This window comes from Pinus tabuliformis, chromosome 3_2, assembly GCF_031772625.1.
Source record: "Pinus tabuliformis cultivar Carrire ecotype Pingquan chromosome 3_2, CPIR1, whole genome shotgun sequence".
Classification (NCBI taxonomy): domain Eukaryota; kingdom Viridiplantae; phylum Streptophyta; class Pinopsida; order Pinales; family Pinaceae; genus Pinus; species Pinus tabuliformis.
In genome coordinates, this window is record NC_142302.1 from 75,696,103 (window position 1) to 75,712,209 (window position 16,107).

At 38.8% G+C, this 16,107-nt stretch overlaps 1 pseudogene; it reads right to left on the minus strand.

Annotated features, from left to right (window-relative positions):
* Positions 1–104: 104 nt before the first annotated feature.
* LOC149179922 (cell division cycle 20.2, cofactor of APC complex-like) lies at positions 105–15,415 on the minus strand (annotated as a pseudogene).
* Positions 15,416–16,107: the final 692 nt, after the last annotated feature.

Genomic DNA, 16,107 nt, shown 5'->3' on the forward strand with positions numbered 1-16,107 from the left:
TTATCTTAACCATAAATGGATATTTCCATAAGGTCAGTTGGTTCCGGTTAAATCCATGTAAGCAAATAAACCCTTGCACTCATTCCTGAAGGAGGAAAATCTTCTTAACAAATATGCGTGAGATAAATGTTAAAATCACCAGCCGCATCTTTACTCTTGGTCCTCTTTAAGGTATCAGGAGATACAAAGACTTTCCAAAACCTAAGAGTCTCATCTCCTGCAACCGATGCAACAGTGTACCCATCTAGACTGTGAAAATACAAAACAAAGGAATGACTGTCAGCACAAAACCATTTAGCGATAGATTAATAGAATGAATACCTTTGCTAGATGAAGTACTCTAGACGTGTGACTAGTAAGATCTTCTAACGTAACCATAGATGGATATTTCCATAAGTTCAGTTGGTTCTGCCTAAATCCATGTGAACTCAATAGCTCAAGTTGATGCTTATTACATAATAATGAGAAAACTTGAGAGTGAGTGTAAACAGTATTTAGGCAAGCTCCTGTATGAGTATTCCAGAACTTAATGTAGTGGTCAGCACTACCAAAACCAGATGCCAAAAGATTGCTCTGGAAAGGGAACCATGCCAAGGCTTTTACTGCAGCACAATGCTCATCCAACCGATGAAGATACTGAGTTGCAGCATAATTTAGAGGATGACATGCTCTTGTCCCATACATGAAGTAAATTGTCATTTCCCCCCAATTGCAGGTTGATGGCCAAATGTAGACCATTTCAAACCACACACTTCTTGTACATGTCCTCTGTATGTTTGAACAATGGAATCATAGATGCGAACATCATCATTAAATATTAAACCATCAAGGCCACTAGTTGTAAGAATATGACCATTCCAAGCAAGCGCACCTACACGGGATTGGTGACCTTTCAAGGCTCTCAGTTGTTTTCGTTGAAAAAGCATTACCAAGTGAATGAGATTGCATCTAGAAACAAATAATGAAACTGAAAATATGAGAACAAAAATTAATTTAATCTACCTGTCTATTAGATGCAGAATCCCATAGGTGTACAATAGAATTAGTCAAGTCAACACCAATATGTCTTCCATCAGGTGCCCATTTAACACTGGTTATTTAACGACCATCATCATTGACTGTCAGGAGCTCAGAAGCTGTGCGCTTGGAGGAATCCCATAAGTAAACTATATTGTTGAGGGCTATCGATAAAATGTTATTGGCACTCTAGTATAATAGGAGGTTGGCTAAGCTCTGAGCGAGGTCTGAAAATCTTGGAGATAGGTAGTTTATTCTTGTTTGTACAGAAGCTTATTAATGGAAGCAAAGGTAGTCAGTTTATGCTAAAAACTGTGTAAGTGATTTGTGTTGAATGAGTTTATGTAACATGTTGTTACAATATTTCGATTGCTTAGTTCGTACATGATTTGATAACGAAATTGTGGGTACTTTGAGGCAATTAACTGTATTGATTATGCGTTGTAATTGGTTCTAGTTCATGCTTGAAAATGAATCCCAATCGATATAAATAAGGGTGATTATGTGTGTATGTGTTTGGATTCTATACACAAGATAGAGTATGAGAATAATCATATGGTAAAACGTTTTGTGCGAATGTTGGAAGAAGTTTGCTTTGGATAAGTAGAGGGTATGTATTGTTTGTGGGAGAAATAGAAAAACATCATCAATTTGCCTAAATGTTATCATCAATTAGGACTAAACTATTACTAAACAAAGGAACAAAGTTATTGTAGAAAAATTACATGGAATGAGACTACAAGGAAACAAGGATAATTGAACAATCTTAGAATACATCAAAAACAATCCTCCACATAAGATTTCTAGCATTTAAAAAAGAACAAAAATTAGAAAAAAAAAACAATTAGTTGATGGAACATTGATTTATTGGAGAATCCATCGGTAACTATCCTTAGAGGTTCCAAACCATTTGGTCGGGAGAAATTCAGGTAGATTGGACCCTCAAAACAACAACTAAGAAAAACATTATTTTTCTACACAACCAAAAGCCTATGATAATCTGCACTTATCAGCCTTAGATTTTTCTTTTCAAGAATATGCATGAAATACATTCTGAAAATTCCATGTACATTCTCTGAAATATTTGATTGCATAGAAATGAGAATCCTGAAACAAAACCTGGAAATTAAACCCAAAAATTATGAGGAAAATAAAGAAACTCTTGAATTGGAGATCTGAAATATTAGTTATAATAACCCCTTGAAACCATAAAATATCTGGAGAATCAGGTTCTGAAGCAGGTTGGGGCAATTTAGGAAAATTAGTAAACATTCAAAATAGCAAATGAGAAAAATATTATTTTTCCATACAACCAAAAGCCTATGATAATCGACACTCTGAATCCTCATATTTTTCTCTTCAAGAATACACAAAAAATCACTCTCAAAAAATGCATATACATTTTCCAAGCCTTTTGATTTCATAAGAGCAAGAATCCTTAAACAAAACCTAGAAATCAAACTCACAAATTAACCAAGAAAATAAAATTAGAATTGGACATCTAAAAAACTAATGCTAACAATCCCTCGAAACATTAAATTTCCCCTCACCCAAAATATACCTAGAAACTAAACCCACAAAAACCACGTAAGTTTCGATTGGGCATCTGAAAAATTAGTTCTAATAGCCCCTCGAAACTAGAAACCCTTGACCGTATGCACTCAAATATTTATAGTAAAACCTTTAAGATAAATTCGTTAAGAAAACACTTTAGAAATACTAAACTGTCAAACCCTACGAAGGACCTAAGAGACAATGAAAACAAAACCTGTAGCACTACAAATGTGCCCATAAAAGCATCAATTAAACTAAAAGAAACCATATAATTTGGGCACCCAGGAAAATAATTAAATTAACCATTACTTGAAAAACAGAAAGTCCAAACATTAAATACAATCAAATTGAGCATATTGTCTCAGATATGGAAACCTTAACTAGACCCCAAAAAATTTCATTAAAAATATGTCCTTCAACAATATCCAGAAGACAAGAAGTTCAACTAGGAGCAATGGAATAAGAGAACTATAATTTTTTGACAAAATTAGGCCCAAAACTAAGTAAATACCAAAAATAAAGAAGCCATAAATTGGGTGAATGAAATATATCAATGAACAAAACCCTCGAATCTAGTATCAAAAAGAAAAACTTCAAAAACATTTTAATTCAATCACTCAAAGAAGGCATGTCTTAAAAATCTGTCCAAATGGATTGCAAGAAACCTTGAAAATTTTCATTAAAGTCTCAAATTGCATGCCCCAAATTTCATAAAAGACTCAAATTGCGTGCCCCAAAATATCCATTAAAAATAAGCTCAAGATTATTGAACAATTCCAATATTTCGAAAACCCTGAGATAGAATACCTCAAATAGGCCAGTGGTCCACACATCGTGCAAATAGTCCCAGAAAACCCCAACCACAAGTCCACAAGAGAAAATCTAGAAGGTAGAGAAAACTTGATACCCTAATTAAATGGGTTTCTTGAGAGATAGCAAGCCACTAAATCCTTACAAAATGACCGAATTCTTAATAGTTTTCATACCAAATCCTTAATAAAATGAAGTTTTCTAATGAATTAATAGCCCGTCGAAACCATAATTAAATTAGGCTTTCAAAGAATACCAAACCATCAAATCCCTAATTAAATAAGGGTTTATGAAAGAATACTAGGATAAGGTCGCACAAAGTGGCCTCATCGACTTTAATGAATTCTTGATCCCAAGTCTTGATTTGACTTTAACTCTAGATAACTAAATGTGATCATCAATCGATTGAATGTATGAGTGATTTTCGTTTGTATTGGGTGATTAGAATGGTGGAAATTGATCTCTACAATATAATGGCTTCGTTGTGGAGCTAACTCATGTGTCTAGAGGTTGTATGTGCAAAACATCAATTTGATTGTTGAATTGGTTTGTATATATGCATGGTGGAGTAACTCTATAGGAAGAAAGCACAGTTATACAGTTCAATCATGGAATGGGGAGTATGGAATGGAATAATTGATTTGTAAATTGATTTGTGGAGTTGGCACGTAGGGAAGCAAGCACAAGGGCTTAAAGGTCGATTTTCTGAAGTACGTGGTGAAGAAATATTTTCAGATTTCATTGAAAGGAAGTTAATTGACCATAGGGTCAATCTAGTAGGAAATTGCTACTTGGAGAAGGAGACCTCAACTAGTTAACAAAGAGAAACGATCTCTGGTTTTCAGAGGTTGATTATTATTCAAAGAAGGGTGATTTAAATCTTTGTGTGAAGACAAAATACATTGAATGAGCCATGTCATTCCAAATTTCTGGAAGTGGAGATGTTGCAAAGTGACTTTGAGAATCAAAGTTAGTGGATAATTGATTATATAACTGCTAGGGTAAGGGTTTATGACTATAAGCTTGAGATTAAGATCATGGAGTTGTGAGACATTGTCGTAAACGGAAGCATATGTTCGATTGGAATGGAATAGCAAAAGTTCCTATGAGAATAGTGCAGATTCATGATCAAAAGAGCACAAAATAAAGTGTTGACAAAGTTGCTGCAAAATCATTTGGAAGCATAGGAAAAGAATGTTTGGAATGGGAACTACATAATCTATGTGCGGCATGACAACATTAAATTATTTAAATATTGTAGAAAGAAGATGTGAGCAGAGTATTGATGGCATAAAGTGCCACTTAGATCAGGACAAAACTGACTGTCACACCTAAAGGGTGCATCACATTATCATATAAATTATAAAACTCAATAAAAAAATCCAATAATGAACAATTTTGGCTTAAAAAAAATAATTTCTCCTAATGCCAACACTGAACAGTTTTTAGAACATCACTTTTCCATAACACAAATAAGTGGAGTCGTGAATCATCTGTTTACCAAAAAATCATTTCTCAAATAGACAATGTTGCCAATAAGAGGGCGATCTTTTTTTATGTAGTTGATAGTTTACAGTGGACTAAAAGAAGTACTACTTATTTGCACTATGTTATGGTTCAGCTCCACTCCTTTCATGATCAAAGCTGCCTTTTGTTTTTTGGATATCCTATATTTCAATCACTTTCTTTGCTTCTATTGTACATGATAGAATATGTTGCAACAGAATAAGAAACACAAAAACAAAGTAACCACAGATACAGCTAAACTGAACTGAATTAAATTGGTTGAACATGACAGCTAATGCTGATGATGCTCCCATTCTGTATAATGATAAAACCCTATGTGCGGAATGATTACCATTGGTGAGTGTACAAAAAATTTTAAGTTAAGAAAATCTATAAGCCACAATGCAGACACCTTGCAACTACTTAAACCCACTAAAATTTTGATAATGAGCTATAATGTTTCTTCTCATATAGTTTTTAAGAAATGATAACTCACAGTAAATATAATCTGAAACATTTTTATTTTGTAACGTAGGACGTGGAACAACACAATGTAACGTGGGAGAAATGACTTATGTGCAATGTTGCTGAAGAGTACTTGGACGTGGAAGAACACACCCTAAACAACTTTCTTCCTTACCAATGTTCACCACAAATGTTCACCATGTCCACTCCTCCAATTTCCTACGCTCTGGCATTTGGAAGCCTCCCATCCCTTCATCTGCCAATCATATAAAGTTAAGTGTTCATAGATTTGGATAAAAGAAAAGCTGATAGGCATCATTTTGAAGCTAAATTGTTAGTAGAATGATGATTAAGGCATTGTGATGACCACTTAGAATGTTATTGTCATAAATTAATTTTAAAGGCTTAGTATAATAACTGTGACATAATTATAGGATTGGGTGTTGGGTTCTAATTGAAGCCTAATGGAAGTTGAGAAATTTGAATATTAAGGGACAGAGAAATATATGGACTTGTTTCTACATAGTTGTCTATGAGATGGATGTCCTATAAATTAAGAGAGCTTAAAAAAAACGAAGAATACTTCAAAAATACCTAAAGTGATTCATATTTTACCCTCCATAAATCGAGGTGATTGCTTAGAGGATCCCACACTATTAGCATTATCTGTATGAACCAAGGGATATCAAGAATGAAAAAATTTCCCAAAGGGATAGAAGCTTGGTGGATCCATTGAACTCTAAAATGAAAAAAAAAAACCCGAAAGAAAACCATAGTAGCCATAGAAGGAGATACAAATTGTAGCCATAGATATATAAAGCATGTAAGGGAATGAATACTACTGAAAACAACCAAGAAACAACTACAAAAAAGAAATAAAAACAATAACAAATAGTGTCTTACCTACAAATATAAGCACTGCGATGAGGTGTACCGATTGACCCCACGAATGATACATCTGCTGATAATCCTGTGCCCTGAAGGTAAAAATATGTGTCCCGCTCACACAGCTCAATGTCATCATTTCGAGATCAATGTGAGAGAAGATCCAACGTATCAAGTCTACGCATGACAACGCAGGATACCTGCATGCAATCCGATACAAGATGGACTTATGAATGTTCACATAGACTTGGTGGTATTCGAGATATTCCCCAAATGTGCTTGAGAATTCATCATTGACCTCTTGCCATTTCATCTTGATTTCTTTGTCTACAATCATCTTGGTGTCTTCATAAATCGGCAAACTTGTAGACACTCGCTCAACTACTAGTCTAGTTGCGCTTTTGTCAGTGTCCTTCGATCCTGCTCTCTTGGAGCCCATTGATTCGTAACCACTGAGAGATGGATGAACATCGGCTATATCTGGAGACATGGTGACATGCATGGCAAGAAATATGTCAAGTAAAAAAAAAGAAAACTTGAGGGATGAAATGCTACCTACCTAGGGACTGATTGGAAAGGATTCCACAATTTTCATTGGGAGGCCGGGAGACTGACTATTAGAACTGTGCAAAAGGAAGTCCAAGTTGTCAAGAGGTCATTTGACTATAGGAATTGTACAATGTGCAATCCAGACTAGCCTGCACGGTGCTGAGATTGCGCAATGCATAATCTCAACTAGCAAGTGTCGCAGGCCCAGGGACTGCATTGTGCAATTTTCTGGGCCAGCAGTCACTGCCTCTCAGAATTGCACAAGGAAAGACTAGAGGGTAGTCACTATCCATAATTACGCTTTTTTTTGGGAGGAAGGCAAAGCCTTCCCTCTCAGAATTGTGCAATGTTGTCTTGATGAGGTAGAGTCTGGGCCTAGGTTGCCCAGACCCGCTGACGGGCAACTGAAAGCAAATGAAGATGTGAATGCAAGGGGATACTGAGTGTAAGGAGAGTTGAATGATCATGCATGTAAACAGTGAATGCAATATTCAGAAAATGGAACAACATGCATGTGTGTGAGACGAGTCGCCAAATCAGTGACCGTTCATGCAAAATAGTTTCATGGATGCAACAACAGTGAGATGCTAACAAAAACTGAAATGGTGCTTGTAAAATCTAATATGCATGCAAACGACAACAAGCATTCAAAAAATCAAGCAGACAACACTCACACAAGCCAAAACAAAAAAAATGACAAAAATGTTGCAAAAGACAAGTTAAGCAGACTTACCCGAAAATAGATGAGATGGATGTGTCCAAGACTCCTAGATATATTATGGGATGTCAAAGCTCCATGATCAATGTGAATAATAAGCTCCAAAACATCGAATAAATAAGTTTGGGGCTCATGATGCGCATGCCATGAATCTAGGAAAAAGTGACACTTGGAGGAAAGTTTCTAAAACAATATTTGCATGTAACCTCCAAATTCTAAAAATAGACCTGTAAAATCTAGGGATGCTTTTTACATGTTTCTTTTTGCTCTTTTGGAAAAAGGCAACCCATGCATGCAAGTCAAGTTTGCCCAGTCTCGGGTGGAACCAGTCAACCTGAAGGCATATGCAATAGGCTGCTTGACTAAGGGGAAATTTTGCGCAGTTTCTAGGAGGAAGCTGGGTTGGCTTCTCAGAGGGATTGCACAATTTATGGGAGGAGTAGTGGACTGCTGAACATAATTGTGCAATTTTTGGGCTAAGTAGCACTACTGGGCTAGATTGCACAGTTTTCAATGGGAAGCTTATCTGACAGGATTGCGCAGTTTCTGATCCCAGCTAGTTGTGAGTAAGATTTAGGAAATTTCTGGAGGGAAGGCTGGTTCCCCTCCAGAATTGCACAATTTCTTGAGGGATTTGATCAGCCATCAGCTAGACCAAGTCCGGAGTACAGCCTGTGGGGGGAGTGAAGCAAGCTATCATGCACAGGCTGGAAAGCTGCTAGAAAACCACTGAAGCTCATGTACTTGATAGTGAAAGATATGTTACTAAGTACGGGTAGGGAGGCACTGAAACAAAGCTAAGAAAAAATTTTGGAGGGTGGTTGTGGCTGCTACAACACTTGTCAACACACTGGTATAACTCCAACACTCTGAGTGGACCTTGTTCGTGAAAATCAAGTCTAACACCTCTAGAAGTATTGTTCAGTTCTCTGCTAGTCTTGGTTTCCACAATTTCTTGATTGTAAGATGTAGCATTTGTAAAGCCCTTGGTTGATCAACACACATTCCAAGTCAATTCAACACATTTGTTTCGATTGGGGACGAGGGGTATATTGGTGCACAAGCAGTATAGTCATCCGAGTTTTAGTTTCATCTCTGGTGTTACTCTGCTACTAGTTGGCCTGAATAGTACCCCGATGGAGTCATGTTAGAACGTAAGCATCACTCCGCCACCAGTGAGCTTGGTCAGTACCTCAGCGGAGTTACTTGCATCACCTCTTTGCGCAGGAATAATTTCTCTTCTTTTGCCTTATTCATTTTTCATTTTTAACTTTTTCTTTTTTTCATTTTTCATTTTCATAACTGTGCATAACACCTATTCATTTCAGAGGCGGAAGAGGGATCTCGACTTATTGAGAGAAGAAGAGGTTGTTCCTTCAAGGAAGCACTTTATATATACCTATGATGTGCTTGTTAAGGTTTTCCCCCTCACCTTACTCTACTTGACTAAGCTGACGAGGATTAACCCAAAACGACCGACTAGAGTATGTGAAACTAGTTAGTGTGCAAGCATTGTGTTTCACTAAGGTTCATTTCGAGCAATATGTATTTTTCATCAATGTATCACGAACTGGAGATAACAAGTTCTTCATACAAAGGCAAGACAACAGATAACCAAGTATTGATAACTGCACTATTCATTTTAGAGGCGAAAGGGGGATCTCGACTTATTGAGAGAAGAAGAGGTTGTTCCTTCAAGGAAGCACTTTATATATACCTATGATGTGCTTGTTAAGATTTCCCCCTCACCTTACTCTAATTGACTGAGCTAATGAGGATTAACCCAAAACTACCGACTAGAGTATGTGAAACTAGTTAGTGTGCAAGCATTGTGTTTCACCAAGGTTCATTTCGAGCAATATGTATTTTTCGTCGATGTATCATGGACTAAAGATAACAAGTTCTTCATACAAAGGCAAGATGACAGATAACCAAGTATTGATAACTGCACAAGTCCTACTTTACACAGCCTTTTTCAAGATTCACGCACGGTCTCATGCAAAACTAACCTACGAATGTAACAAGCAAACAAACATAAAACAAAGCGGAAGCAAAAGTAAATGCGAAATAAAAGGAAGTAAGCAACATGCATGCAAGAAAACAAACATGCAAAGTAAGAAGCAAACACACATGCAAGAAAGCAAACCAAAAGCAAACACTATTCCTACTCTTGAGTTAACGGTGCATGGGCCTGATCACATGAAGTGATACTTCCAATGCAGCCATTGACACATTGGTCGACCCATGGTGGTGAAGGCATGGTTCGCGAACAACACAGCTGTGTGAACTAGAAAACATGAAAGATATAACAATGAAGACAAGCACACTCCAAGCTTAAATGTGTCCACAGAAAAGTGAGTGTAAGTACATGACATGCAGTCCGTGGACTTATCACGGTTGTGTGCGACACTACGTGCAGTTGTTAAGCATAGACATACTCTTGACTATGACATGCAAGAAAACAAAAGAAACAAAGACAACTTGCGTTGTGAATGTGTGCTTTCTATGTAAGATTCTTCCGATGCATAAATGATTGGATCGTGTAGTTCAATTGGAGGGAGTAAGATATGTGTGTGAAGCTGATCTTCAATGCATACAGATGAGTGATGAGGAGCCTCGGGTGTTTCAAAAATTTCTTGATCGGAAGTGAAACCAACCTCAAGACAGTGAGGACCTGGCATAACCATCAACTTGGGTTGAAGTGCCTCGACAGTCTATGGGGTTTTGACTTCGTCGACTGCTAGATAATCATAAACGAGTGGCTTCGAAAAATCACTGCGATAGAATCATCATCGTGATTGAATACGGGAGTAAATAGATCACGACAACTATGATCAGCAAAATCAATGATTTCATTGGCATCCTCATGATCTGATGAATCAAACAGAGGGGTAGATGTGAAGCGAAAAAAAATCACCCTCTATGTTTCCTAAAAAAGAAGATGAAAAGTCAAGTGGATTTTCAATGAATAATTTGTCCTCTCCATTGTCAAACGATGGGCTGACATCAGGTGTGTTCTGCAAATGATCAACAATGGGTGCATCCATAGGTGGAGGTACACACGCAAAATCATGGATGACACAATCAACAAAGATATCAAGAAAGAATGGAGGAGGCTCAGACAGAAGGGAGTCATCCTTCGACGAGGATTCATGCTTCATGAATGACAACGCATGTTGGTTGTGCAACACCTACTTCGTTGATGGCTTGATCCTTGTTCACAACAAGTTAGAGTTTGGAACAAAAGAACACAAGATAGTGTCATCTGAAGGATCATCCAAGTACGAAGACGGAGGTTGAGGTACAAAATACATGAGAGAACCCAATGGATTGACAACCAATCTTGCGCGAAAATCGAAAGGAGCAATGTTGGGAGGATGTGATGGTTGAACAAATGTGTGTGCATGTTCTCCTGCATCACCCTATGATGGTGGAGCTTATTGATGAGGGGATGACAGATAGTCACTTGTGACAGCGACCGTGCCCCTCTGTGATAACGCAACTCCATCAACGAACTATGTTGAGCGGGCTTTGATCTCATACTTCTTCTTAGGATGGACTAATTTGTTAAGACAGTATTCAAATCTATCCCAAAGATATGGAAATTTTATCTAGCTTTTTAGAGCTTCAAAATGCAAATCAAGGAAGCGCTACCAAAAATCCAAAGGAGATTCATGCGAGGCCTTCTATTGTTGCAATATTCTTTTGTCAAGAGGTTCTGGATCAAAATTATGGAAACTAGAATAAATGAGATCACAAAACTACTCAAGTGAGTGCATGATGCCAGGGGGCAGACTATAACACCACCATTGTGGGGATTCACGAAGTTTGTATGCGAGCAGTAGGCTGGTCTCTTCATTAGAACATTCATCTACCTTGTAAAGCACAGCAAATAAGCCTTGTAAGAACATAGGCTAGGCCACTTCGCCTTCTACATCATATGTGAATTCAGAAAAGAGATAAAAAAATCCCTCGTGATTTCAAGAGGTTCAGCATGTGAAAAACATCGCGAAGGGGTGAGTATAACAGAATCCATGATAGATGTGCAAAGCTTCAAAACAGGATGGGAGGACACAACTCGTCATCTAGCCATCCTTCTAGTTCCAGAAATGTTGATAGTGATGGACCCACCAACATGTCAAGGGATCTCCCTGGTAAGAGGTCCCAACTAGACCTCAGACCATTTGGTGTAGGAGTCCCAGCAGTGGGTCGTACAGTATCACCTTGACCGCACTTTCCCGTAGAGGAAAGTAAGATGTCCCTGTTGGTAGCAAGGGTGTGACATATGTAGTAAGTAAAGGAAGGTGCATGAGCGGTTCTAACACACAGAGGGTGAGGTGAGTGCACCGCTTGGAAACCTGTGAAAGCACGGATTTAAGAAGGGAACACAAGAGCAAAAATGCATCACAAACTAGAAGGAAAGTAAGCTAGCAATCCAAAGTGATTGTTAAACCAACATCACATTTCAGTAAGATTCATACATACATATATAGAAAGAGTATATACACACATGTATAAGCAAACAAATAAATATATCATTTAGAGTAAACAATATAGCTGAAATACAATACGACATATGCATGAAACATGTTGGCTCTATTATATTAAGAAGTGAGAGTTGCAGTCATACAATACAACCATGACAAATCACTAGTTCTAATAGTGAAACGTTACAGTCACTGCCACCTACTCTACCAAAGAGATATACTAGCTCTGCATAGTGGAGAAGCCAAAGCTCATTACAATACTCTCCAAGCTTTCTCTAAGATACTCCTATCAGAAGCTTGACTGACCAAAAGCCTCTACAATGAGTTATGAGGGACTATATATAGCAAAGGGTGTGGTGGCCCTTGACATTCCCATTTGTGATTATTCATCTACCCTCATGACTCTTCATCTACTCTATGACTGTGGCATCGAGCTATCGAAACTTGAACTTCCACTTCACAAGATGTTACATACAATCTGCACATGTACCCATGTGACACAAAATAGGCTTGAGAAAGCCATGCAAGACATCACTATGGCTTGGATAGTTGTGGGAAGACCACCTATTCGACATCCTCTCAGTGGTCAACAGTAGTGAACTGATGGCAAGCTCAGTATTCCGTGACCGTGTTCATGTACTCTATGGTGACATATTTCTAGAAACGAACTCTTGCCTCTATATCATCTGGGTACACTGCTCTAGCTCCTCTGTACAACTCATCTAATAACATGTGCATCATTTTCTTGAGTGCAGCTAGACCAGCAACACACTGATGTATGGTGTGTCCACTGATCACCAAGTCTGTGTTGGTGGCTATGCACATCAACTCATCAAATTACAAGTCGAGCTCCAGTTGGACTTGTTCCTTTGTCTTTGCCTCGGTCAGTGTCTCAATAGATGGGACCACATGTAAGTGCACAAAAACATCCATACTCTTGAATACCCATGCACTAGAAGCCTGCAAATTAGTGATGAGCTACGAGAGATCTTCATACTTCCGGATCTCACTCTCAATGTGTGCCTTCAGCTCAACTACTCTGGGCTTCATCATCTTGGGCAAGTGTAATGGGGCTCCCTTGTATCTCATTGTCCATGTCTACATGTAATCAACAGTAGTACGCACATTTGACAAGATATGTTCTCTCCTTACACATCGTTTTTGTCAATCTTATAGATGGAGAACTGCCTTATGCATGGTACAAAACTTGGAATACAACGCCTGCATGACTGTCTCAAGGGACAACACTTCATCTAGTATTACCTCCTTCAACTCTACTTAGGCAGATGTTGTAACCAGTTCTCCTCCTTGCTTGGCCGTCTATAACTCCTTTGCCATTTGCTCATTATTAGCTATCAAGAATCGAACACTCAAGCTAGTGGCTTCGACATATGCTCTAGTAGCATAAGCCAATGTTGTTGGATGCTTGTGCATGTCAGACATGATCACTTGTTCCTCAAACTGCACAAGAGATGTGTTGTCATCCATAGTAGACACTATGTGATATTGAACAACTCTATGCTACGACTCGTCGAATGATATGTTGTGTATCTCTCCTTCCAAATTGTCTCCAAGGCTCTCGGTGTCTCCTTGGTTTCTTGGGACTTGCTCCGCTTCTAGATCCACTGAAGCTGGTGGCTCGAACTCTCGGTGTTAAAGCATGAGGTCAATGTCTTGCTCTAACTCTTGCTTCTCCATATATGTAACCATTTACTCATGTGCTTGTTTAATCTCTTGAGGACCATTCACCCTATCTTCTTCTGTAGTTACTCCTTCAACCCATGCAATTCCCTCACTGTCTCCTCCACCCTCTATTTTTCTCTCTGCCTTTGCACATTCCTCCTCTCGTACTCTTTCCATTTCAACTCTATTGCTAAAGCTACTTTCTGCACAAGGGGGTCTACTATGAACTTGCAGGTTTTTTCTGCCAACGCGCTGTCAACAATCTTCCTCTTTCCTTTGTTACATGCCGGTATGTTTACCTCTGTTTTTGCTTCTCTCTTGGATGTTGCTTCATGCTGCTTCACTAACCATTCCATAGTGACGCCGACTGAATCATTAGGCCTGGAGAAGATGTAACAATATCTCCATGGGCTTTCCTCCACCCAATGACATGCCCCGTGGATCCACTGAAACTCTATGCTCGTATAGTCATCTTTCACAATACAATGCGGGTCATACGGATTGTAGCTTTGGATGTCGAAAGGATATTTCTTGATATCCTCTATTTTGACATCCACATGCTTGAGGTTTCGTATACAACCCAATCCACAATGGAAGCGTTTTCCAAGGTTCCTTCTTCTTCTGGTGCAGCCTAGCTAATAAATCCTGCCGAGATGCGGTAGGATACTTCTTACATGATGAGATTGTCCATGGAAAACTTCAGCAAAACACACGGAGGCTTCTCCACGCTATACATCCGTATGAAGGTGTCAGACAATGAGGCATACCAATATGCTATATCGATCAGTGCCTCAATTTTTCCTTCGACATGCAAGGTAGATCCTACTCAAATATCATCTTATACTCCAAGGTGAAAAAATGATCTGACATTTGTGTGATAACTCCTCTGAAGTTGCATTCGGAAAATAGTTTACAATAAGTATTGACAGACGTTTCCACTAATGTCCATGCCCACTACATGCCCAGGAACTCCATATGGGCACAGATTGCATCCAAGATGTAGGTGGACATGTAGATTTCTCCTTATTGATGTTTGGGCAGTTGCTAAGCTCTTGTGACTTATTCCTTTAGCCTGTGAGGAAACATGTCAGGCCAGTTGGTCCAACGTGATCACCCAACTATGCGAGAAGGTATCCCTGATCTCTTGGCCATACAAGTGACATGCAAAGATGACCAGGTATTGATACGACTTCTGCAGTATCTTCGTCTTGTAAATCTAGTTGGGTGTCATCCTGAACTTGGTCAGCTCCTTTACCTAGTTCTTCAAGATATCCCTAGAATTGGCATTGCTGTTGGATATCCTGAAGGGCATTTCCATGGTAATCACTAGCTTCAAAAAATGATACATCTATTGATAATCCTGTGCCCTAAAGGTAGCAATATTCATCCCACTGACACTTCTCATTGTCATCGTCTTGGCATCGATGTGTAAGACAATCCAATGTATCATGTTCGCGCATGGGAATGCGGGATACCTGCATGTAATCCGGTACAAGTCCGACTTGTCAATGTTCACATAGACTTGGTGGTATTCGAGATATTCCCCAAATGTGCCCGAGAATGCATCATTGACCTCTTGCCATTTCAGTTTGATGTATTTGTCTACAATCATCTTGGTGTCTTCATAAATCAGCACACTTGTAGAAACTCGCTCAACTATTGCTCGAGTTGTGCTACCATCGGTGTCCTTTGATCCTAAACTGCTGAGAGATGAATGAACATATGCTATATCTAGGGACATGGCTACATACATGGTAGGAAATCTATCAGCTAAAAACAAAGAAAACTTGAGGGATGACATGCTCTACATACCTGGGGGTTGACTGGCAAGGATTGTGTAATTTTCATTGGGAGGTCATTAGACTGACTGTTGGAGCTGCGAAAAAGGCAGACCAGACATTTGGGACGATAGGTGACTACTGGAATTGCATAATGCGCAACCGAGATAGACCTTTTAGGTGATGAGATTGCATAATGCGCAATTTCAGCTGGTAAGTGTTGCAGGCCCAGTGATTGCATTGCGCAATTTTTTGGGCCAATAGTCACTGCCTCTCAGAAATGCACAAGGTAAGACTGGAGGGCAGTCACTGGCCAGAATTGCACAATGTCGTCTTGGTGAGAAAGAGTTCAGGCCATGGTTGCCTAGACCCACCGACAGGAAACTGAAAGCAAATGAAGATGTGAATGCATGGTGATACTAAGTTTAAGCAGAGGTGAATGATCAAGCATGCAAAGAGTGAATGCAAGATTCTGAAAACGGAACAACATGCATGTGTGTGAGACGAGTCACCAAATTAACGATCGTTTGCGCAAAATAGTGTCATGAATGCGATAACAATGAGATACTAATGAAAACTAAAATGGTGCTTGTACAATCTAATATGCATGCAAATGACAGCAAGTGTTCAAATAAATCAAGCAGACAACACTCAC